The sequence below is a fragment of the Erpetoichthys calabaricus genome, chromosome 15, assembly GCF_900747795.2.
Source record: "Erpetoichthys calabaricus chromosome 15, fErpCal1.3, whole genome shotgun sequence".
Taxonomy (NCBI): domain Eukaryota; kingdom Metazoa; phylum Chordata; class Cladistia; order Polypteriformes; family Polypteridae; genus Erpetoichthys; species Erpetoichthys calabaricus.
The window spans coordinates 73,435,405-73,459,809 of record NC_041408.2 but is presented as its reverse complement, the minus strand read 5'-3'; the positions used below and the strand labels follow the sequence as shown (position 1 = coordinate 73,459,809).

General features: G+C 36.3%; 1 protein-coding gene across 37 annotated transcripts in view; it reads right to left on the bottom strand.

Annotated features, from left to right (window-relative positions):
• Nucleotides 1–24,405, bottom strand: part of rims1b (regulating synaptic membrane exocytosis 1b) — a 459,598-nt gene that overhangs the window by 60,473 nt on the left and 374,720 nt on the right. The window lies entirely within an intron of this gene.

Below are 24,405 nucleotides of genomic sequence, written 5' to 3'. Positions count from 1 at the left end.
TAAAAGTATTCACAAATTTTGCAAACATATCTTGGCACTCAAGTGTGGTGCTAGCCATCTCATATTATAATATTAACCACAACTGGCCATGCCTGTTGATGCTGCAATGTGCTCTAGACTAATTCATTTCTTTTTATCATTCCTGTCCCTCACAAAATTTCTTAATATAAAAGGGAAGTGGAAGTACATCAACAGACCTATAAATTTCATAATGCAACGTATAAAAAAATAAAAAATAAAAACAAGAGAAAAGGCTGATAGCAATTGAACACCAATTCTTCATCATATGCTATATCTAAAAAAGACCATTTCTTAAATTGTTAGAGTAGACCTTTGAAATCTGCAAATTAGTAAATGTGCAAATAATTATTATTCTGAATTTAGTAATAACATTTACCCAATACAACTGGTTACATAAACACATACATACAAGTATTACATATTTAGTCTTAAATTTTGCATTCTTTTCCTTCTTTTTGATTTTCTACCACCAGTTTCAGTAATGTTTAATTTGTGTAAGTTAAGGGTCTACTTTATGTAAAGCTATTATTGTTATTTTTGAGAAATACCTGAAAACGCAGAAGCACATCATTTTGAAACTTATAATAACATATCCACTTTTAACAAAGTATCTAATACAGTAATCCCTCCTCCATCGCGGGGGTTGCGTTCCAGAGCCACCCGCGAAATAAGAAAATCCGCGAAGTAGAAACCATATGTTTATATGGTTATTTTTATATTGTCATGCTTGGGTCACAGATTTGCGCAGAAACACAGGAGGTTGTAGAGAGACAGGAACGTTATTCAAACACTGCAAACAAACATTTGTCTCTTTTTCAAAAGTTTAAACTGTGCTCCATGACAAGACAGAGATGACAGTTCCGTCTCACAATTAAAAGAATGCAAACATATCTTCCTCTTCAAAGGAGTGCGTGTCAGGAGCAGTGACTGTCACAGAGAGAAAAGCAAACAAATCAATAGGGCTGTTTGGCTTAAGTATGCGAAGCACCGCGGCACAAAGCTGTTGAAGGCGGCAGCTCACACTCCCTCCGTCAAGAGCAGACAAAGAGAGAGAGAGAGAGACGGAGTTTGTTTTTCAAGCACAAATCAATACGTGCCCTTTGAGCTTTTAAGTATGCGAAGCACCGTGCAGCATGTCGTTTCAGGAAGCAGCTGCACAAAAGATAGCAACGTGAAGATAATCTTTCAGCATTTTTAGACGAGCGTCCGTATCGTCTAGGTGTGCGAACAGCCCCCCTGCTCAATCCCCCTACATCAGGATCAGAGAAAGTCAGCGCAAGAGAAAGAGAAAAGTAAGCTGGTTAGCTTCTCAGCCATCTGCCAATAGCGTCCCTTGTATGAAATCAACTGGGCAAACCAACTGAGGAAGCATGTACCAGAAATTAAAAGACCCATTGTCCGCAGAAACCCGCGAAGCAGCGAAAAATCCGCGATATATATTTAAATATGCTTATATATAAAATCCGCGATGGAGTGAAGCCGCGAAAGGCGAAGCGCGATATAGCAAGGGATTACTGTACACTGATTTGTGACATTTTAAAATATGGCCAGCTTTCGGTAGAACAGCTTTTCAGAGTTAAAGATTGCTTGAGACAGTTGTGTGTATTATCTTGATATTTGATGGCAGCATGTAGTATTAGGAATAAATTATGCTCAGATTTATATACAATGCCATAAATATTGTGATTGCTTAAGTTTCATCATGATTAATTCTTCCATTAACAATAAGAATGATCAAAACTTTTAAGCATATTATTTCTCCTCATCTAAATTATTTTGACACATTTAAATTGATACTTTTAAGATTGAAATTCAAAAGACATCAGACATGTCAAAAATCTGTACAGTATATGTTTATTATGATTTATCATGACCTCCGTTTTAGCAGTAGAGAAAATTTACTATAAGTTTAACTAAACTGTATAACCATGTAATCTTCTCTTATTCAACTTAAACTATTTATTCTTTATTACTTATAAGTTTACTGGTTTATATGGTCATTATTGTCACATATACAGTGAAATTCTTACTTGCATGTACTAATCAACATGCAACACATCCACACTCTCCAGCACCATAATTAATAAATACAGCTATGTTACCCTATAATTTCAGACAAGAAAGGTGTGAAATTTATACTTATAAAATGAAAGATTATTTGTGCTATTTATATTTACTCTTCACATTGTTTGATGCCATATCAGTTTCTTTAGTTCTTGTGCTCATCCAGCTGCTGTGAAATGGTAAATACAACAAAATAAAGCAAGTATAAATTATGCGATGCACATTGATTTCTGTATAATAGCTATAGCTATTAAGAGAGGCATGAACTTGAGAGATGTAAAAAATTAAAACACGGCAATGGAATTCATCAAGGTTCTTAAAGTGCATTTCTGTTGTGCTTACCATATAGGAAGGTACTTTTGATTACTATTTAAAGCAATCAACACAATGAATAGAAGAATATACACTTAGAGTAACATGTTGCATTTGATCATCTTCTAAGAAAAACAGCACAGATCTCTCTCTTTTAAAATTCTGCTCAAACATACAGAAATTAAGGTGAGGAATTTTTACAAAAGTTTCATTTTCTTCAGTTTCTGTTTTACAACCAAACAACGCGCAACGTTACCTAAAAGTCCAGAAATTTAGGTCTCAATTTGCCGCAATGTCTGCTAACAGTATTATTTTAATCCCCATATCAGGCTCTATGTACTTAAAGTAGCCTCTGGTTTCAGTAGGGGGAAAAAGGCATTAAAAAGAGAAAATGCATTAAGTTCCATACAGTAAACTCAAAACTGAGAATTCTTGTTTTGTCTGTTCATTTCAGGCTCACAAAGCCCATTTCATGGTAGTGAGAACCAAACCGTAACATGCCACCAAGGCAGAAATCAACTTTGCGCAGGGAGCCAGTTAATTGCAAATATTTTTTTTTTTTTAATATATATGTTATCTGTTTACTTTGCACCCTACCAAAATCAGAAAACAACAAGACAGGTTTACAGTAATGATAAAGTAAATAACCAGACACACAAGTATTGTTTCACATTGCAAAGGGGACCTAAATCTATCAGAAAATTACATTGCACACTACATTTTCCATATTTGCATGATACTGTAGTGTATATATTGCATGGCAGTGCATTGTAGTCATAGTCGCTGCGCCTCATAACAAGGGAAATGGAGTTCATGTTTCTAGTGATCGCTGTGTGAAATTTGCATATTCTCCCTTTGTTCTAGTGGGTTTCCTCCAGGTGCTCTGTTTTCACCCACAGTCCCAATGCATGCAGGTTAGGTGGATTGCAGACACTGCATTGTCCCATACTGTGTGCGTGTTTACCCTGTTGTCCAGTCCAGTAATTTTTCTTGCCTTGCGCTCAATGCTTGATGAAATATACTCTAGCTACCCTGCAACTCTTCTCTGGATAAGCGGCTTTAGAAGATGGATGTATGTATGTAGCATACATGAAGAATAACCAACTCTGTTTTCAAGCAAGAAAGGACAATTGGCCAGGATGAAGAGGAAAATATAGATAGGATTATAAAAAAGCAACTGGGAAGGAAGGTAAATGGAAGCATGAAAGGGAAAGAAAACCAGCTTCCCTAATTCAGAAAATCTGTTTATGCAAGACTATAAAAAGGCTTTTTGCAGATGATGTTGTCCTGTTTGCTTCATCAGGCCGTGATCTTCAGCTCTCTCTGGATCGGTTCGCAGCTGAGTGTGAAGCAGCTGGGATGGGAATCAGCACCTCCAAATCCGAGACCATGGTCCTCAGCCGGAGAAGGGTGGAGTGCCCTCTCAGGGTTGGGAGCGAGATCCTGCCTCAAGTGGAGGAGTTCAAGTATCTCGGGGTCTTGTTCACGAGTGAGGGAAGAATGGAGCGTGAGATCGACAGGCGGATCGGTGCGGCATCCGCAGTAATGCGGGCTCTGCATCGGTCTGTCGTGGTGAAAAAGGAGCTGAGCCATAAGGCAAAGCTCTCAATTTACCGGTCGATCTATGTTCCTACCCTCACCTATGGTCATGAGCTATGGGTAGTGACCGAAAGAACGAGATCGCGAATACAAGCGGCTGAAATGAGTTTCCTCCGCAGGGTGTCTGGGCTCTCCCTTAAAGATAGGGTGAGAAGCTCAGTCATCCGGGAGGGGCTCAGAGTAGAGCCGCTGCTCCTCCGCATCGAGAGGAGTCAGATGAGGTGGCTCGGGCATCTGATCAGGATGCCTCCTGGACGCCTCCCTGGTGAGGTGTTCCGGGCACGTCCAACTGGGAGGAGGCCCCGGGGAAGACCCAGGACACGCTGGAGGGACTATGTCTCCCGGCTGGCCTGGGAACGCCTCGGGATTCTCCCGGAAGAGCTAGAAGAAGTGGCCGGGGAGAGGGAAGTCTGGGCATCTCTGCTCAAGCTGCTGCCCCCGCGACCCGACCTCGGATAAGCGGAAGAGAATGGATGGATATAAAAAGGCTAACAGGTGTTTTGTGACTCGAGTCCATGGCAGGTTCAAGAGGTGAATGTGGACAGCCCCTGTGACAATAAAAACTAAAAATTACACAGAATAAGCACAGTATTACAGACAACCTAACACATTCCCAGTTACAGAGATCTCTACATTTATTCTTAGCTAATATTTAATTAAATTCTGATTCTAAGTTATCATTTAAAACAGAAAAGCGGCTGTTTTAACACACCCATTAATTAATGTCTGATTCAATGATTCCACATATCATTACATGAAAAGGTAACAAACCATTCCTGAATACTTAATTATTTTATATTTCAAAATTTCTTGTGAAACAAAAATATAGTTCTTTGATTTAGCCTTTGGTTCCGAGTTCATATCTGTGATTAAATGGAAATGTGTGTGGACCTTCTCATTTTTCCTTGTTTAACTTCATTTCAATGTTTTTGATTTTACCTGGTCTTGAATTAATCATTGCTTGGACAAGCAGTCATTTTATTCCAAAAAAGATCAAAGGTGCAGAGCTTCCTCTGTGAACATTTTTGAAGTGCCCTGTCATGCTAAGAAAGGCTAAAACAATAGATTTTTAAATGTTACGATAGCTAACAGAATGGAATTATACAAAAGAAAATATTATTGATCAGTTATAAAAAATGATCTGTGTATTGTACAAATCTAAAAGCAGATTGTAATTTTTCTAAAAATTTAAAGCCTTTTCCCCAATACTTCCAGCCTGCTCAGGTCAACTAAAGCATATCAGTGAATATTATTATTTTGACATAGATATAGCATTTTCTGTACAAAGGTGCATGTTCATACTATTGTCCCATTTAGAACTAGTACATGCCTTGCATACAATACTACCAGGAGAGTCTCTGCTCTCTGTGACCCTATACTAGAGTAACCAAGTAAGAGAACTAAGAAAAGAATGGGGTACACAGTCACCATATTGAATAATATTATTACTTTAACTTAGCAAAAAATACAAAACCAGAATAATTTAAAGCTGTAATTAGGTGTGAAGTGATATCAACACATTTATGTTTTTTATAACATGGTATTTAAATCTGAGAAATTGAAATAAAATATAAAAAGAATATTAAATAAGCTCTTGAAAAGTAATCTCCATCCATTTATATACTGTATTTCTTACCTCAAGCAATATTTTGTTTTCCATCTTGTTTTTACAATGTGAGATGGTCTAACTGTTATGGCAACTGTCTGATGCTTTCACTCCTAAATCCACTAATTCTTCCTGTGAATCAGGATGTGTTTAACTTATCTCAGAGCCAAGTACACTCATTAGATCAAGGTGTACCTTACAAAATATGATGCTACACCAACACATCCTAGTTCTGGTCTTGACAACATACCATGTCTAGAGGTTTATAGTACAAACAGTTTCTTAATCATAAATCATTTTTGCATGGAAATAAAATCCTTCCCTACTTCAACTTAATATTTTTCATTATCTACTCACTTTAATTACAAAATGACAAACTAACCCATTTTTGTTAAATTCAGAAACATGTATTTTATATTTCTATCACAGCTGGGAGGCCCCATAAACCAACAAACATTTTTCATACAGCCTATACTTTGTTTCATTAATTTTATTTTCTTATTAAAATTTTACTCCCTCAACTGTTTTTGGATCGGTTTTTAATCTGTATATTACATACTATATGACAGAGTTGCAAATAACTATCCAAGCTCTAAAATGGAAGCCAATCCAGGCATTGTGTATACACTCATCAGAAACAGATTTTTTAATGTACTTTGAAAAGCATAGTAAATTTGTTACGTCAATAAAAATACATATATTAATACATAAACAAAACATACAGTACACTTTAACTGAAACATGGTGACACTACTGGACAGTTCAGAAGTGGAACATTATTGGAAAAACTGAAGAGAGCAATGGCCGAACTGAAAACTATTCACTGTGCACCCATCCATCCATAATTTTAGTTTTCAAATTAAATGTACAAACTTCATATGCTGATAATGTAGATCCCATTCACAGTAGTGTCCACATCAAAGTGAATGAGGAGTTCAATTACAAAAAAAAAAAAAAAATACAGTGCAACTACTGAATAGTTACTAGGTTTATTTGGTGTCATTCTGATATGAACTGTTCTAATGTTTTTCTGTTGATGGTGCTTTTTTAAAGTTTTGCACCACAAGGTTTGACAATGAGATTCCCCTCTAACAGAGTTTACACATTCAATTTACTGACACTGACTACCAATAAATATCTATCAAATTACACTCTGATTAAATGCAAAATTTAAAGACATGCTTTATTTGAAACATTTTCTTTAAACAGCAGTATCAGCACTTAATGGTTAAGGCACTGTACTACTTGTTGAACAAAATACAGTACTTTGCCTACAGTAGCAATTCTTTTTATATTACTTTGCCTATAGTTAAAAGATAAACCTTATTTTGGTATTACAGTAAAATATTAAATAAATTTAAATTAAACAGACTGTGCATAATCTATAATTGACACTCTCTCTAAAAAAAAAATTAGATTAATATTTGCTGTTAAGATTCTGCATAAATCAATATAAGGAGCGTAATCATTAGATATATTTATTTACCGATGTTAAATGGGATAAATACATTTTGTTAGCACGTACTAATCAGATAGCTACGTAACAGATGAAAGTGAAATATTAAATATTACCATGAACATTTACTGTACTTTTAACTGGATTAATAGATGAAAGGAAACAGTCACGAAACAGGTTTTATAACATTTATGAATGAATAAATAAGTTCCATCTTAACTTCTTTGTTGCAAATCTCACCATATATACACACACACACACACAATTATGCTGTATATATCTATTTGACTTATAAACCTATGGAATACATTAATTAAAAAAAACTATTATTAACATAGTCAGTTTAATGTGCATGATAAGCAGCAGGTTTAAAGTGAACAACAAACGATATTTCATTAGGCCTTTTAAAAATACTCAACAAAATCTATTTGCATCCATTCCCAATGTGAACACTCATAAAATTATAATGGCTGGGGACTTTAATTGTGTTTTAAATCCACTCTTAGATAGGACTCCTGTGACAGGGGGGACGACATCTAATACTGCAAAGATAATTACACAGTTTTTAAATGATCACAACTTATCAGACCCCTGGAGGTTTCTTAACCCAAACTCAAGAACATATTCGTTCTACTCACCAGTGCATTATAGCTACTCAAGAATTGATTATTTTTTTATAGATAATAATTTCCTGCCTACAATTAAATCATGCAAATATGACACAATTGTTATCTCTGACCATGCCCCTCTAGTCTTGGAGCTAAAATCATTAAGCCCCTCATACTCACCTCGCAAATGGCGTCTTAACCCTCTTTTATTGGCAGACGAGAACTGCACAGAATTTATATCCAAACAAATCAGTTTCTTCCTAGAGACAAACACGTCCACAGAGGTTTCTGCAGGAACACTCTGGGAAACTCTAAAGGCCTTTTTAAGAGGCCAGATTATTTCATATCTTTCCCATAGAAATAAATTAGAAACCAAGAAAGTGTCAGAGCTAAGAAATGAAATTACTAGAATAGATGAAGAACAAGCCAGGCGTCCAAGTGAAGCTCTTCACAGGAAAAGGCAGGCCCTGCATACAGAACTTAACATCTTAACAACTAAAGAAACTGAACAACTTATTTATAAGTCTAGACAGCATTACTATGAACACGGAGAAAAAGCTAATAAGCTTTTAGCTCAACAAATTCATAAACAAGAAGTTCACAATGCAATACCAGTAATCACCAACAAGAATGGAGAAGAAATCATCGACCATAATAAAATAATGCACACATTTAGAGATTACTATAAGTCTTTATATTCCACTGAGCCCAAAGAAGACAACACGCAATCTAATGCATTTCTGGATAATTTACAAATACCACAAATAGATGCTTTAAGTGCTGAGGAACTGGATAAACCTCTAACGCTAACAGAATTACTAGACGCTATAAAGTCACTACAAAGCGGGAAATCATCAGGCCCTGATGGTTACCCCGTAGAGTTTTGTAAGAAATTCTCCACTCAGCTAGCTCCACTCTTATTGGTAACATTTACAGAAGCTAAAGACCACCAAATACTACCTCAAACATTTTGACAAGCATTAATCACCGTCTTTCCTAAACAAAATAAGGACTTGTTACAATGTGCATCATATAGACCAATTTCACTCCTGAATAATGATGTTAAGATACTCTCAAAAATCCTAGCTAGAAGGATGGAGAAAGTGCTGCCCTCGGTAATATCACAAGATCAAACTGGATTTATTAAAGGCCGACATCTATCTTCAAATCTCCGACGCTTGTTTAATGTTATATATTTACCAGCAAAATCAAACACCCCAGAGATATTACTATCATTAGACGCAGAAAAGGCATTTGACATGATCGAATGGAATTACCTTTTCACTGCACTGGAGAAATTTGGGTTTGGCCCGAATATTTGTGCTTGGATCAAACTACTGTATACCAGTCCAGAAGCTTCAGTTTGTATTAATAAAATTTGCTCAGACTACTTTAAACTAGAACGTGGTACCAGACAAGGATGTCCCTTGTCGCCACTGTTGTTTGCAATCGCTATTGAACCACTGGCGGTTCGCTGCCGAAATTCTTATCAGATAAAGGGGATTGTCAGAGAAGGACTGGAACAGAAAATTTCTCTATATGCAGATGATATGGTCTTATATATATCGGACCCAGAAAACACTGTCCCTGCTGTTTTAACAGCACTAACAGAATTTCAAAAGATATCTGGTCTTAGAATTAATCTGAATAAAAGTATACTCTTTCCAGTGAACTCACAAGCATATAATATTAGATTAGACACCCTACCTTTACCATAGCAGATCAGTTTAAATACCTAGGGGTAAATATCACAAGTAAACATAAAGCTCTTTATCAACAAAATTTTGGCGTCTGTATGGAAAAAATTAAGCAAGACTTGCATAGATGGTCAACCCTTTATCTCACTCTAGCCGGAAGAATTAACATTGTTAAGATGAATATCCTTCCTAAACTTCTCTTTTTATTTCAAAACATTTCAATATATATCAATAAATCGTTTTTTAAACAGTTAGATTCAATAATAACCTCATTCACTTGGAACTCAAAACACCCACGTACCCTACAAAGACCTCAGGCAGAAGGTGGCATGGCTTTACCTAATTTTCAGTTTTATTACTGGGCAGCAAACATACAAGCCATAAAAACCTGGACACAAATAAATGCACATACCCAGGCTTGGTCTGCAATAGAAGTAAAATCCTGTAGTACTTCTTTATATTCCCTGCTCTGCTCTCCAATAAATGAAAGTTATCGCAAATATACTAATAACCCAATGGTGCTTTACTCACTCAGAATATGGAACCAAATTAGGAAGCATTTTAAGATGGAAAATCTTTTTTATCAGTGGCACCTCTGCAAGGGAACCACCTCTTTCAACCTTCGCAAGTATATCCAGTTTTTAATACCTGGAAAAGTTTTGGGATTAAAATGCTCAGAGATCTTTATATAGACAACATATTTACATCTTTTGAACAATTACGTTCAAAATTTAACCTCCCAGCTACACATTTCTTTTACTATCTTCAAATTAGAAATTTTGTTAAACAGAAATTGCCCGATTTCCCCCACCTTGCACCCTCCACAATGCTGGAAAAAATACTGCTCAATTCCGAGGAAACAAACACTATTTCTGCAATATATAAAATCTTATTAGAGTCCCTACCTTTCAAAGACCCAAGAGGACATTGGGAAGAAGATCTCTTAATCAATATATCAGAAAAGGAGTGGAAGGTAGCAAAGTAGAGAATTCACTCGAGTTCTATATGCGCAAAGCATAGAATTATTCAACTAAAAATTATATATCGAGCTCATCTGTCTCGCTTAAAACTGTCCAAAATGTTTCCAGGCCAGGATCCAACCTGCGAGCGCTGCAACCAAGCTCCTGCCTCACTGGGTCAAATGTTCTGGGCCTGCACCAAACTAACATCATTTTGGACAAAAATCACAATCCCTCCTAACCCATTAACAGCTGTGTTTGGTGTCCTTCCAGATGGACTGGAATTGGAGAAGGACAAGCAAACTGTGATTGCATTCACTACACTCTTGGCACGCAGACTTATTTTGTTAAATTGGAAGAATCCTAATTCTCCTCTTATAAGTCAGTGGGAAACTGATGTTTTATATTATTTGAAATTGGAAAAAATCAAATTTTCAGTTAGAGGATCTGTACAAAATTTTTTCAAAACATGGCAGGATTTAATCAATATTATTTTAGAATAAGAGAAATAACTATTATTGCATTTAACTCCCTTCTCCATCTCTTATTTATATAGATATTTACTTCTCCCCTTCTTTTGTCTAATGTTGCCTTATTAAAAAGCTTAAAGAAATTTTCCTTTAGCTAAGCTCTCCTTCTCAGGGGTGGGGTTTGATTTGTTTTCAAATTTGTTGGGTTATAAATTGATCTGTTTGTATGGAATGATTACAATGAAAATTAATAAAATAAAAATATTAATAAAAAAATACTCAACATTAAATGAGTAAAAGAACTACGTTGATAAAACTATGCAAGAAGGACCAACAAAATCAGTATGAACTACAACAATAGTTTAAGAGGTAACCTAATATCAAATCTATACTCACAATAAAGCAGCCATTCTTTTTGTAAGATCACTCATCAAAAATACAGACAAAGCCACTTCTAATAACTATGCATAGTACTTGCTCTCAGCATCTCTTATTTTTCTTTATTGCTGGTATCCTGTCAACAGTACAGCTTCTTGTATTCACACTGGGTGATCTTCATGAAGGCTAGACAAGTTAACCCTTTGTGCCACAGCACTGGCCTTTAGACTTAAAGTAGTACTAACTGATGATAATTGACTTCTCTTCTTACAGCTTAGAAAAATCTCAGGGCACTTGTTTTATTTGAAAACTTCTATAGCATTCACACAATAAGGTATGCAACAGATACATACTAATGCATTCTTTTTGCATTCCATACACAATTGCATTTACACAATATAACTATACAGTTGGTCATATTATTTGTAAACATGAAAACATGACTAGTAAAGTTTGATCATTTAAAGGATTGTACTGTAAATAGTCTTATGTGAAACATTCAGAAGATTATCTCATAAAATAATGAGCAGATGTAAAATAATCACTACATTTATTTGCCTGTATAATACTGTTGTAATTTAAAGTAAACCAATAATGTCAATTCTGTGAATAACATATACTAAAAACTTTGTTTACATATTTTGGAACATTTCTTTGTTTTACTGATTACATTTTAGTTGCAGAATGCAGGAACATTTTTATTTTTAGAAGAAAGAATTGGGTAGGAATCCTCTAAGAGCCAACATCATGTCTATGCCTGGAGTAGATCACCCTTGTCTTGAAGCAATTGTAAAAGCTGCCAGATTTTTTTCCAACCACCTACTTAATTTAATGCCAATTTTTCTTGTGTTACCTGAAATCCTTGTTCAATCAGACAACAAAGCTCAGCATTTGTCTTTCAAATTCTGAAAAATGCTTACTGCTATCTCGACCTTCAGTACACAGCAGTCTCTTAAAGTTTTTCACAATTTTTCTTTCATTTAATTGATTTGCTTGCCAAGAATTTCCAATTCATTATTTCTTTCTGTTAATCAGATATTAATTATACATGAATAATAAATACGGTAACAATACAGGCTAATCACATAAACAGTTGCCATTATCAATTATATGGTATTCGTGTTTATCATTAAGAAGCTGCTTTTTACTACATCGAAACTACACTGATCAATTTAGTGTTAATCATCTGCATGTTTGTTTGTCTAACAAAATATGTTTGGAACAGGCAAAATCCTGGGGTTCGAGGGGTTTTAATCCCCACCGCCCCATTTTGTTGATTTTCATAAAAATTAAAAATACTGGCTAGAAGTAATAGAAAAAAATAAAGAGTTACAAGGATCAGAATATCTAATCAAACACCATGATTTACACATGAAAGTAATTAGTTCCTTTCTAAAAATAGTTTGGAACAAAACAAAGCCGCCAGGTTGGACAACAAGCACTAAGAGTACCAAACCCTGATTTATAATGAAAGTAGGGAAAAAAGAAACAGATCATTTTTAGTAATGTTACTGTATTAATGTATTTATATTAGCAGAAACTAATGCACATGAAATTTGTATAGGCAAAGGTTTTAACCAGCCATAACAAAATGCCCTTAAAACGTATAGTATTACAGGTTACAAACATAGAAAACATATTTAAGTATTGCAGGATGATTAGCCAATTATTGAATAATCAACATGTATGGCTGCACGTGGAAGTTTTAGTCAATGTTAAACATATTCTTCTCAAGTGTTCAAATACATTCAAAGTTGGTGGAAAGCTCACTAACTAATTAAGAGTTACATTGTGTGTTTCAAGTCTTGTGGTTTCAATTATATTTAAGTTTCACATTCATCATTATGCAACAGTTTCAGGAGATAAATGCATAGTTTTTTGGCAAAAGAGACTATATTGTATATTTAGCATCTAAGCATATTGATGTCATCAAGCACCTAAAACATACATTTTCCTTTTTTTTCACTGCTTGTTTCAAATGCTGTTATTTTGAGTTTCATCCAGTTTTATACTTAAAATCCTTAAAAGATCTACATTTATATCAGTTTGATTCACTTGTTTGAACCAGACACCACAATTAGAACAAAACACCTAATTAGTATGCTAGGCTTCAGGAAAGGAGTACAGTGGAACCTCGGTTCACGAACGTCTCGGTACACGTACAAATTGGCTTACGACCAAAAAGTTCGCCAAACTTTTGCCTCGGTTCACGACCACACACTCGGTATACGAACAAGCCAGTTTCCCCTTTCGGTTTGTACATGTTCAGTCTCTCCCTGTGCATTTCCTGTGCAGCGAGAGAGAGAGCGCGCACACACACAGGCAGCGTGAGAGAGAGAGCGTGCACACACACAGGCAGCTCGAGAGAGACTCGCCGCACACACAAAGGCAGCGCGAGAGAGAGACGCACACACACACACAGGCAGCGCAAGAGAGAGACGCACACACACACAGGCAGCGCAAGAGAGACGCGCGCACACACACACACAGGCAGCGCGAGAGAGAAACGCGCGCACACACACAGGCAGAGTGAGAGAGAGGGGGCTGGACACTTAAGGTTGGACGGCAGTTAAAGAATGCACTGGGCTTGATTTTGTTTTCACTTCTGTTTACAGCGATCGGTTCGTAGTGTGCATTGTTGCAATGTTACTTTTCTTGGTGGTTTATTAAATTACGGAATTTTTCCCTGTACTTAAAACTCATTTAAAAAAAGTGTTTTTAGCCAGTGGTTGGTAGTGCTATAGCGCAAACTATTGCAGTGTTAGTTTTCTCTGTTGTTCATGGTTTTCTCAGTGTTATTCAGTGTTTTTACATTTAGTTTACTATTACGCTGTGCATTCTATGGTTTACTTAACTATATTTGTGCTTAAAAACTTAAAAATATTTATATTCACATACAGTTCGTATGGTCTGGAACGGATTAATTGTATTTACATACAATCCTATGGAGGTTCCACTGTACTTTGATTCCATTAGATATTATCCCAAAATTAGTCTTTCAACAAAAACTGGAACAAAATTCCCCAAGAAAAAAGAAATGTGGATTTGGAAAATACTTTGACACATAATGAAGAAAAAAATCAGCTAACTACAGCATCTACTGTATTCATACTGTATTAACTTTTGAGAGCTATGGCACCATAAGATGGAGTGGTTTTAACTTACCAGATTCTTTCAACATAATATTTGTAACTTTTTTTTTCAGCATTCATCTGAGTTTCAATATGATTGTCAGCACTTTAAATAAACTGTACAAACATTTGCCATCAATCTAAAGAATTATCACAGTTTCAAAAGAGTATTTATGTAATGAATGAAAAAGGGTGTAAGGGTGATTTCCTGGCACTATTTAACAAACAGACGTTCAAATTGAATTTGTATTCATTCTGATTAACTTAATGAATTTATTGCATCATATTGGCAAAGAGTTGTCAGCAGCAGCAAAAGCCGGAGAACAGGCAAACAGCAGAGATCATTTGCGGTAAGAGAGTAGCCCACCCCGAAGACTGAAGAGCTTTGCCAATTTTAGTAATTAAGCTGTTACTGGGACAGTAACACTTATTTGTTTTACAGACACCCTGCACATACTTACTCAGTGCCAGAGTAAGAGACATGTCATAAAGAAATGATAGAAGGCTAGATGAACTCAACCAAACTGAAATATGGCCTCGTGAGTGAAGTAGCAATTTAGGGAAACTGTTCACATGAAAATAAGATGGGGCAGCCAGAGTATGGGAAGAGAAGCAAAGCAAGTGAGATGAGAACACAGGAGAAGTTCTGTGCTATGGGCAAACAAATGATAATCTGAATAGCTGTACTGTCAGGCCCAGTAAGGCAGCAATGGTTTGGTTTCTGTGTATATGCTTGATATTTTAAGGTTTCCCTTTGTATTATTCCTCCATAATGTTTTTGGTAAAAAGAACAATTCAATTTGATATATTTATTTTGTTTTTGGTATAGACATAATGACATGCTGATGTCATCTCTGGAAAAGAGAGAGATGAAAGAGTTGTTGTTTTCTGTCGTGTGAGAGATTTTTATTCGCCTACACAACAGCAAAAGAAGCTGGGTGTTTGGGGTGTATTTGGAAAAGTTACTTATTATTTGTTACATGTCCTTTTCTTGTTATTTGTATTTGAAGTAGTGTATTGGAAAGGCAGGACAGTAAGCAGCAGTATTCAACACCGGTATCTGTAGTAATGAATAGTTAATAAGTAAAAGAAACAGGTAAATCCTTTGGGGGGTGGTGGAGGAGAACAGGCCATGGCTGACTTCAAAGCAATAAAGGGGAATGCTCTGTGGCATGAAGGCAGGCAGTCAATGTTAAGACGCTGATCAGGTACAAGCAACTGTAGAAGCAGACAAGACAGTAAGAAATTAACTAGCAGCAGATATTCACTAATCAAGTTTTTCTAGATTGAACAGTTCTTAGTGGTCAGGAAAGTAGAGCAGTTGAGTGGGTGGCAGCGTAAGGGTTCATTAAAGGAGTACAAACAGTGCAAGTAGCAAGTTTTTAAGTAAGGAACATGAGGAGTGTAAAGTTAGGAGAACAGACAGAAAAGTAAAGTTAACCTCATAGATCAGGGGTCCTCAATCACAGTCCTGGAGGGCCGCAGTGGCTGCAGGTTTTTGTTCTAACCCGGTGGCTTAATTAGAAAGCAATTCTTGCCAATAATTTAATTTCATGGCTTGTTAGTGCTTTAACTCTGCTATGTCAGGTAATTCTCGTATCCTAGATTTTCTTCCCCTTTCTAAGGATATCATCCTAATGATTTGAAGGCTAAAATGGAGGAGTAATTCTCAGTCCTTCACTTTTTTCTCTTCACTTTCCTTCCAAGTATTTAATTAAACCCAATAGTGCATGATAAATACACACAAGTGTAAATGGTAACAAGCTAAATGGAGAAATGCTGGTCTCTTTTGTCATTTGCATGTTATTGCTAATTAGGCGATTAAAAATTGGCAATTAAAAACGAAGACTGCAGCTGTTTAAGACTAAAATAAGCAATAAGGGTTTAAAATCTTAACGAGCGAGACAACTAAAGCGAAGCTAAAGTGTTACTTGAGCAATAAGTGCTTCTTATTAAGCAATTGGGTTGGAGCAAAAACCTGCAGCCACTGCGGCCCTCCAGGACCGTGATTGAGGAACCCTGTTATAGATGAACAAACAGAAGGCAGTCGAGAGGGAGATGATTACAGGAGCTTAACACTAGAATCCCTGAAGCCTATGAAAAAAATTATAATCCCAGGCCACCTTAAATTCCTTCACATCTCTCCATCAGCATCTTTTGTTTTGTAAATGTGCTGATCAGCACAATTAGCAAGCAGCCTGCTGTCCCATCTCCCCCACCACCTGAGCTCAACATGGGCAAAAAGTTCTCCCAGCTCAAGTCTTGTTTATCTGCATGTGAGGTGTCTGGAGTTGCATAGGGTAAATAATACATCATTATTTGTAACACATGCATTTCATGTGTGTTCCATGTCTACAACAATATATGTAAATGTAGAATGACAGAAAATGCGAGAAACACAAAAAATGTTGAACAAATACCTAAAATAGAAAATTTTTTCATGTTATAGTACTAACAACAAAATTTTGACATGGAAGTGTATAATATGTGAAGACTGAAGTCCAAATATCAAATAAACACTTTCACAAAAGGTACACGTATAACAAAACAAATGTGCTTTTATTCAAGAATATAACTGAAGAAAAAGAAATTTGGTTAGGGTACAATGCTGACATGACTGCTTGGGTGCAGCAACGGTAAGGAACTGCTGACTCATAATAAAGCGGTCACGGGATCAAATCCAAGCGCTCTCCAGAATTACCATTTTGGAGTAGTGAGCTGCTCTTATTGTTACTATTGTACAATAAAAAACATACATTTGATTTGAGTCTGTAACAGCCTGTGTAAATTTATGGTACTTGTAAAGGTTAGCGTTTTTTTTTTTGTTTTTTTATTCAGTTTTATCCTCTCAGTCCCATTCATGCTCCCCCTGATCTGACACTGCTGTTTTCAAATAAATACATGCTATAACACAGGTGAACTCAGATGTTCGTGTTAACACTAGAATTACCAGAGCCTACGAAAAAACTCGTAGATCCGTCCCACCTTAAATTGCTTCTTTAATCCATTCGCAGCTCTCCACCAGCATCTTTTGTCTTCTAAATGTGCAGATAAAGACAAGCTGCCAGTAGCCGGCTATTCCATCCCCCCACCGACTTAGAACGTGCACGAACTTCTCCCAGCGCATGCCTTAATTGATTATCTGGGAGTGAAGTGGAGTTTTAGAGTGGAAATAATAAATCGTTATTTGGAACACACGCAGTCATGCGTGTTCCATTTCTACAGTAATCTGTGTAAACACATTTTTAAAACAGAAATGTTTTTCATATTGTAGTAGTAACTGACAAAATGTAGGCATAAACTATATAATATATGAAGCTTGAAGACCAGTTATCAAAGAAACACTTTCACAAAAGGTACAAATATAACAGAACAAATGCGGTTTTATTCAAAAATATAACTGCAGAAAAAAAAGCCACCTTAGCACGCGATATTGACACGCATTTACAACGACTGTCTCTGTGGCGCAATAGTATCAGCTGCTGACTGGGAATCAAAAGGTCACGAGTTTGATCCTGCACGACTCCGTTTTGAGAAGTGAACTGCTCTTATTCTTACTATTTTAGAATAAAAACATACATTTGATTTCAGTCTGTAACAGCCGGTGTAATGTTATAATGTATGATACTTCTAAAGGTTAGCTTTGTTTTTATTTTTTATTATTCAGTTTTATTATTATCTCAGCCGTGTTCACAAGCTCAAACACCGACCGAACCCAACCCCATCGCACCGCATTTGACACTGCTGTTTTCACATAGACGCGCTATAACAGAGATAAACTCAGATTGTGACAACCCTTCTACATCGGAGCAAGAATGCACATCGCACTTTTGCCATCGCTGTACTTTGTATATGTATATGGGAAGCCCTGCATTTTACTTGTGACTTTACGCTGTAAGAAGTAAGTAAATAAATAAAGGTAAATAGGTAAATAACATTTGAAAGCAATGCTCCGATGTAGAATGCAAGCGACTCTACACGCTAGTGTTTAGATCTGGACAGTGTATGTGCCCCAAAAAAAAGTCTAACTGCATTCTCATACCATTGCTTTCTAAAAGTCAAGATAAAGAATATCATATGCTCCGCTTTAATCATACCCTTTTGTTGCTTCCTCATAGAATTCCACCAGGTTAGTAAAACATGACCTCTCTCTTCTGAACCCATGATGACAAAAAGTCCTGTACTTGCCATGTGCTGCTCAATCTTATCCTTAATATATGTACAAGTATACTGTATGTAATATCCTTAAGGCTTCATACATTATATAGTTTATGTCTACATTTTGTCAGTTACTACTACAATATGAAAAACGTTTCTGTTTTAAAAATGTGTTTACACAGATTACTGTAGAAACGGAACACACATGAAATGCGTGTGTTCCAAATAACGATCTATTATTTCCACTCTAAAACTCCACTTCACTCCCAGATAATCAATCAAGGCATGAGCTGGGAGAAGTTTGTACACGTTCTAAGTTGGTGGGGGGATGGAATAGCCGGCTGCTGGTAGCTTGTCTTTGCTGGCGGAGAGCTGCGAATGGATTTAAGAAGCAATTTAAGGTGGGACGGATCTACGGGTTTTTTCGTAGGCTCTGGTAATTCTAGTGTTAAGGGGCCAGAAGGTGTAAAATAATTATTTATTTTTTGGTTCTGAGTTGTTAAGGAGGTTAGCGAGTACATATATAAACCCTTGAAGCATATTTCTAGAAAGTCATTGTGCACTGGGGAAATTCCAAAGGACTGGAAAATGTTATTGCGTTATATGAAAAGGGTGATCAGGCAGGTCTAAGCAACTATAGGCCAGTAAGCTTAACATACATTATACGTAAATTAATGGAAGGAATTATTCTATCTATCTATCTATCTATTAAGGATAAGATTGAGCAGCACATGGCAAGTACAGGACTTTTTGTCATCATGGGTTCAAAAGAGGAAGGTCATGTTTTACTAACCTGGTGGAATTCTATGAGGAAGCAACAAAAGGGTATGATTAAAGCGGAGCATATGATATTATTTATCTTGACTTTTAGAAAGCATTTGATAAAGTCTCACATGAGAGATTGGGCATTAAACTAAGAGAAGTCGGAGTTCGGGTTGATGTTTGTAGATGGATGCAAAATTGACTCAGACACAGAAAGCAGAGGGTTATGGTGAGAGGAACCTTATCAGAACTGGCTAACGTTAAGAGTGATGTTCCACAGGGGTCAGTGCTAGGGACGCTGCTATGTTTAGTATATATTGATTTGGACAGGAATATAAGTAACAAGCTGGTTAAATTTGTAGAGGATACCAAGCTACGTGGATTGGTAGATAATCTGGAATCCGTTGAATAATGAAAGAGGGATTTAGACAGCATACAGGCTTGAACAGATTTGCAGCACATAGGAAGTAAAAATGTTAGGTTTGAATACACAATGGCAAGTTTGAAAATCGAGAGTACACCTTATGAGAAGGATTTAGGAGTCATGGTGAACTCTACGCTATCAACTTCCAGATAGTGTTCAGAAGGCAAACTAAATGTTAGGTTATATAGCACAATGTGTAGAGTACAAGTCCAAGGAGGTTATGCTTAAACTTTATAATACACTTGTTAGACCTCATCTGGAGTACTGTGTGCAGTTTTGGTCTCCAGGACACAAAAAGGACATAGCAACACTAAAACAAGTCCAAAGAACAGCGAATAGGCTGATTCCAGGGCTACAGCAGATGAATTACGAAGAAAGATTTAAAGAGCTGAGCCTTTGAAGTTTAAGCAACAGAAGATTAAGAGAACACATGATGGAAGTGTTTAAAATTAGGTAAGAAATTAATACAGTGGATCAAGACTGTTACTGTAAAATGAGTTCATCAAAAACATGGGGACACACTTTCGCACAAACATTAGGAAGTTTTTCTTTGCACAAAGAATCAGACACTTGGAATAAGCTACCAAGTAGTGTGATAGACAGTAAGACTTTAGGGACTTTCAAAACTAGACTCGATGTTTTCTTTAGAATTAAGTGGATAGGATCGGTGAGATTTGTTGGGCTGAATGGCCTGTTTTTGTCTAGATTCTTCTAATGTTCAACTGTGTTCCATTTTACAGAAGCTTTCATAGCTGCTTCAAAACACAATATATAGCTTTAAAAGTTACCATTCTGTATTAATATATATTTAAAGTTATTAAAAAAAGGCTTTCTTCACTTTCATAAGAAGCATTTTTTTAATTACACACATGAATTAAAGCTCCATAAAAGACAGCAGATATGTAAATGATGTCACACATAAAGAAATTAGTAAAGAACCAAAACACACTCTGCAATGTTTTAAAGGATCAGCATTTGTCAATGGCATTAATTTTTTTTTCAAATATTTGTCATAACACAGTAGATAATATGAAAACTTAAATAATGTAGGAAAATTCCAAGCACATACTGAATACGTATGTTAACACTAACACTTAATGAACATGACAAATTTGTAAAATTTGTATATTAGTACTGTATTTTCAATAGTTAATGGTTAATTAGCAGAACTGTTTACTCTAAGAAGGTACGCTGACGACCACTGGTAGCTTCAATTATTTCCTCTGTGTGTATTCTTTTTAAATTGGATAATGGCTAATCATTCGGAGTATGGTGCAAATTTTGTTTATATCTCACTGAACCTTTATACAGTAGTGATAACTGCAGTTTTAGTCATAGTCTTTTTTTTTCTGATTTATGAAAGTCATAGTCTGATTTGACAACTATGGAGGCTTATTTGTCTCTATGATCCATTACTATTCCTGGCATTTTATAGAATCAATACCCTAAAAGTACTTGTCTGAGTTTCCTGCAATAATGCACTTTGCTGACACTGACATTCATCTGTGGGTTTATCTCTGTGCTTAAGCACTGAAGCGCACTATACTTCTTTAATTTCTGGCACTGTCTTGCTGAGTTGTTGCACCTTTTTTGTGTAAATAGATTGGAGAGAGAGAGAGAGAGAGAGAGAGAGAGAGAAGTCAATTAAATAATATAACAAAATTTCCCTGATCATATCTTAAAGCCATTTATGATTCTTTCTCTAAAATGAGTTCTACCATTTGGGTAGTGAATACTGCCATCATTGCCCTTACTGTATGAAGTATTCCCTTAATGTCACAGTTGAGAGTGGTATTGTTTCTCACCCTAATTATTTTAATTTCAGCAACCTAATTAAATCATTTTTGTTTGGCTGCAGTGTGCTGCACAAGGCACAACAATGAAGCTGCTCAGAACATAGTAGACATTATGAAAACTGAAATAAATCAGGTAAAGCTCAGATAAAAGCTCTTTATAATTTATTCAAGCAAGGCTTAAATCATTATTAATTTAACTCTATTATACCTCAGTGTATCATATGATACACTTTATCATGTTTTATCATCCAGAATGTATTACTAGTATATCTGGCATTGACACTCCACAAGTTTACCTCCTTCACGGACAAGATAGACTTTGTCAGTTATAGTATCAGCATGTCCAGCACTGCATCTGTCAAATAACATGTTTCTTAGGTTCCTTCCCTGCTCTTTTTTTAATATGTACATGCTTCTTTAGGTCCATAGAAGTTATAAATTTAAAACTGGTTAAATGTTTATATTTGAGATTCATTTGAGTACCAAAATCTGGTGTCTGTTGGATACTTCTTGACTCACAATCTGTCTGGAAAAATAAAATGCTAGATGAAGCATATAACCTTTGAAAACTGCACCAAAACAAGGATCACATTATCTGAAACTAAATCAGTTTTGTAAGAGCCTCCAGCATCTGCCCACAAGGTTGTGATCCATCTCCTTCACCGCACCACCAGTATTGGAGCCCCAAGTCCAATGATGCTGCTCCAGGATCCAGCGATTCGCAGCCCCTGACCTTTTGCAAAGTCAAGGAACATGATGGCACTCATAGCCAGCCCTGTCTGTGCCAGTGGGCGCATGGAAATCACCCATCAACCACCGAAAGAAGCTGAAAATAAACACTGAGACGACAGACAAGGGACCCTGAGAGTAGCTTAATCCAAGTCCCATAATATGCTCGTCAAAAAGGAGTGACATCGGACAGAATCGGAAAGAGCCAATCCACCACAGCAACAGCTACTCCCTCAATTAAACAGCCATCAGAATGACCAGACCAATAAAAAGTGTACCCACCTACAGAGTTCTGGCCTGTCCCAGGTGTGCGCACCTCAAACAGTGCTGTTACTGAAATGCAGAGTTTATGAAACTCCACCAACATCAGAGGAAATGGTCATCATGCTGGAGAGACAAGACGTTCCACGCACCTACCTGGATGGGCCACCTCAAATTGGAACCAGAGTGCTGCCATGCAGTGGATGATGCCTCAGCATCATACCAGTTCCGATTCCCAACAGGCCTGACCCCGTTGGCTCTCTGGTGGTTTTGACTCTTCAGGGGATGAAGCTCCAGAGGACTTGCCTCCATCCCCGTCATAATGCGAGCAGCCTTCCTATGGGATGCTGCAGCAGAGCTACTTCCGTGGAGAGCAAAAAGCAGTCCTATCTATACAGAGCAGTGTTAAAGTCCCTGAGCAGGCAAATATTCTTCATTTTGGCTTTGACATAAGGATGTGCAATGACGCTGCACTTGCTAACAATTCTTAAGGAAGTAGAGTTCAGTTATGCTTCAAATGAAAACTGACAAACTTACCACATTAAGGTTAGTCATTTGTATCAAGTTTAATCTACTTCAGGACTGCCAGATGTTAAGTGTTTTGCTTCAGAGATTCTTTTAAAGATACTGCTTTATCCAAAAGGGACTTTAAAGATCTCAAATTTTAGAATACAATACATCCATCCATTTTCCAACCCGCTGAATCCGAACACAGGGTCACGGGGGGTCTGCTGGAGCCAATCCCAGCCAACATTTATGTACAATATAGGCAACTGAAATTCCTTTGCTTCTATGACCTAAATTAGATGACTTGAATGAATGGAATGCTTTTATGCATATGACACTGCAAAACCTATTGGATTTGTAATTACATAAGTATTTATGTTTTCATGCATGTAATTTTTAGGAACTACAGTTGTAAAACTAGAGATAGTGCTGCTTTTGAAATATATTGCCACATTTTTTTTATTAATGAAGTTAAATATAGATATATTAGACGTGTGCAAAACATGTTAGTCAGATTTCTCTATATTTTACACTTTTAAGTAAAATGAATGCTGCCTAATGATAGACATTCTATATTATTTGTAGTTGATAATTATGAAATAAGAGAGACTTGGTAGAAAATGATAGGTACAAAATGCCTGAAAGTCTTTATATCTTTATCTTTATATCGGTATATTAGAATGTGCTTGAATAGCTGGGTCACCTAGGATGCGCATCAAGTCTTTCTGCAAATTCAGCAGCGAGTCATAAGTTTAACAAGAGTTAAGCACAGCTGCTTTCAGCAAAAGGTATGCTGTAATTAACAGATGTTACTGCAGCAGATTAATTACATATTCAATTAAACCTTGGGACCCCAACTGCAATTTTTAAGGTAACCTTAATGTAAGAAAATTAATTCAAAGACCAGGCAATTCCTCTTTGAAATCAGAACATCAAGGAATCTTTAGTTTACTTAAACACAGATTCTCAATATACACTACCGAATAGTCTATTCTTTCTGGAACAGAGACAAACAATGATTTGCTATAATTAAAAATACTGAATTTGAACACATCCACGTATGTGTAAAACCTTGGGCTGAATGGTTCATGTGACACTTTCTGATGGGAGTTTCCTAAAATCAGGAAGCAAAATTCATATCAACTGATCTGGCTATAAAAAATGGTCAATACGAATCATAAAAACTAAAAATTGTGCACCCCCTTATAAACACTAAATATAAAATCCACATATCACTCACATAATGCTTTAAATAAAAGATAATACTGACTAAAAAAAGTCATATTTTACCATATTTAGTATGCTTAATTTGACATATGTGCAAGTAACAAAAAATAATCCTGAAGTCAGCTTGTATAAAATGGGGAATCAGCATCACAGTGGAAGGCTGTACGTTGGTATTTTATTGGTACAACAGGAAGGTCCATGACACTGTAGGGATGGCAACAGGGCAGGGCAGCTGACTTT